This window comes from Tursiops truncatus, chromosome 5 (assembly GCF_011762595.2).
Source record: "Tursiops truncatus isolate mTurTru1 chromosome 5, mTurTru1.mat.Y, whole genome shotgun sequence".
NCBI lineage: Eukaryota > Metazoa > Chordata > Mammalia > Artiodactyla > Delphinidae > Tursiops > Tursiops truncatus.
Window position 1 is genome coordinate 131,158,218 of NC_047038.1, and position 2,780 is coordinate 131,160,997.

The 2,780-nt window shown below is 33.6% G+C and overlaps 1 pseudogene; it reads left to right on the plus strand.

Moving 5' to 3' along the window:
• Positions 1–1,955: 1,955 nt before the first annotated feature.
• Positions 1,956–2,571, plus strand: LOC117312344 (large ribosomal subunit protein eL33 pseudogene; annotated as a pseudogene).
• Positions 2,572–2,780: the final 209 nt, after the last annotated feature.

The following is a 2,780-nucleotide window of genomic DNA, read 5'->3' on the forward strand; positions in this document are numbered from 1 at the left end:
GAGAAACTAGTTCCTTGTACACTGTTGGTGGGAATGTAAAATGGTGCAGCCACTATGGAAAACAGTATGACAGTTCCTCAAAAATTTAAAAACTGAATTAACATAAGATCTAGCAATCCCACAGAAGTATACATCCAGAATAATTAAAATCCGGACCTTCAAGAGATATATGCACTCCCATATTCATTGCAGCATTATTCATAATTTCAAAACTATTGAAACAGTCTAAATATCCATCCACAGATCAATGAATAAAGAAAATGTGATTTATACATACATCAGTCAGCCTTAAAAGAGAAATAAATCCTGCCATAGATGACAACATCTATGCAAGTGGAGGACATTATGCTAAATGAAATAATCCAGTCACAGAAGGACAAATACTGCATGATTCTCCTCATATAAATTATCTCAAACAGTCAAGCCCAAAGAAACAAAGAATAGGATGATGGTTGCCAGAAGCAGCATGGAGGGGAAATGGGGAGTTGCCATTTAACTGGTATAATATTTCAGTATGTAAGATACATAAGTTCTAGAGATCTGCTGTATAACCATGTACTTATGCATAACAATACTGTGTATTTAAAATTTTGTTATGAGGGTAGATCTGATGTTTCGTGTTCTTTACCATAATTTTATTTTTAAATCTACGGGGAAAAAAGTAGAAACCACTCGTCTGTGATTTGATTATAAAAGTAGAAACCAGTAAACATTAGTACACATTCATTAATTTTAGAGTCTAAAATTTAGAAATTTTAAAATTTTGTTTTCTTCTGGGTTCAATGCCCTATTCCTCGCAAAGAATCCTTCTAGTATTACTTCAAGTGGATTTTCCTTTTCCATACTCCATCAGTTATTTTCAGAATATAGTCCAGTTTTTCTAAATTCTCAATTACTTTATCTATTTTATTTATTCTTTACCTGTGTTTTGGACAATCATCTGTTTACCTTCTCCACCGTGGAGGGCTTTGTTTCTGCAGGACTGCTGCATAGATATATGTGTGGAGGGGTAAACTTCATTGCTTATCTGGATTAGATGCACTGTTTCTTAGATTACAAACGTTTCTTAGTTAACTTCCTCATAACCAGAAGTAATTTACTAAGGAATGGTTTGTGCAAAATAGGCTTATCTTAACATGTTGAAAAAAGTTTTTTTTTCTATTTTTACATTAATTTATCATTTTAAAACCATAAAAATGTAAAACAATCTTTCCTCAGGACACTGATTTTTAGCATTCATTGTTGTTGGTGAGAAGTCTTACATTAGTCTGGTTTTTGTTCTTTTGTAAATAAACTCTTTTATTTCTTCCTTGGAAGGATTTAAAATCTTTTCATTATTGATGTTCTGAAATTCCACAATCATATATCTTCTCTTGGTTACTTGTTTGTATGTTTATTTAGTTACTGTTCTGGGTAGACCTTTAAATATGAAGGCTTGGGTCTTTCAATTCTAGCAAATGCTTTTATATTATCTCTTTTATAGTTTCCTTATCTACATTTTCTTTATCCTTTTTCTTTAGAATTTCTAGAATTGGAAGGTGGACTATTTCATTCATGTGTGTATTTTATTTCTCATATCTTTTTTTTGTTTTTTTAAATTGGAATAAAATTGCTTTACAATGTTGTGTTAGTTTCTGCTGTACAATGAAGTGGATCAGCTATATGTATACATGTATCCCCTCCCTCTTGGACCTCCCTCCCACCACCCCCATCCCACCCATCTAGGTCATATATCTTTTGAATTTAATCAATCAAGAAATGTTCAGGCATAAGTATTTTGACTACTTGTACACTGCATTTCTTTTTTTATCTTCAGTCTTGCTTTGGATTTATATTAACTTCTGCAATCATCATTTTAATCTCAGAAATTTTTCCTTTTTCACTGAACAAACGTGCTGTTCTTTTTCTATGTATGCAATGTCATTAAGTGAGTCTGAGGTACTAATTTTTTTTTTAATTTTCTCTTCCTTGAATTATCCTTGTCTCCTTCAGTCTTTTTTTTTCAGTTTGAAATTTCTCTTTTATGTCCAAAGCACTTAAATATTGGATACTTCTGGTTTGTCCAATGAAGGATTGAGACAAAACAAAAGGTTGATTTGAGGCTGGTGTATTGAACTTACTTTTTGATGATTAGGCATCACTTTAAGATGTTTCAGCGGTAGCTCTTTTAGCCATCTTAGAGCCTGTGGAGGCCTGCTGGGAGCAGGACTTCTAAAATGACAAATATGTCTGGAAGGCTGTGGTCCAAGGCCATTTTTTCTGGCTATAAGCTCTGTCTACGGAACAAGAGGGAGCGCAAAAGTCTTCTGAAAATTGAATGTGTATATGCTCGAGATGAAACTGAATTCTGTCTAGACAAGAGACGTGCTATGTGTACAAAGAAAAGAACAACATAGTAACTCCTGGCGGAAAACCTAACAAAACCAGAATAATCTGGGGAAAGATAACTCATGCTCATGGAAAAGTGGTGTGGTTCATGACAAATTCCAAAGTAATCTTCCTGCTAAGGCCATTGGACACAGAACCCAAGTGATGCTGTACCTTCAAGGATTTAAACTTACTGAAAAGTAAATAAATAAAAATGTGGATTTGTTCTCTTGAAAATAAATAAAAAGATGTTTGACTGGTAAACTATGATGGGACACTTCCTTCTAGTTGTCAATATCGAGACCATTGCCCAGATCAAGATCCCAAGCCAGAATACGCATTCAATTTCCGTTCATTCAGAGAAAAACTATTAGATTTTTGTGCTTTGGTTTCTTTGTTGAGGAGAGAGAGTT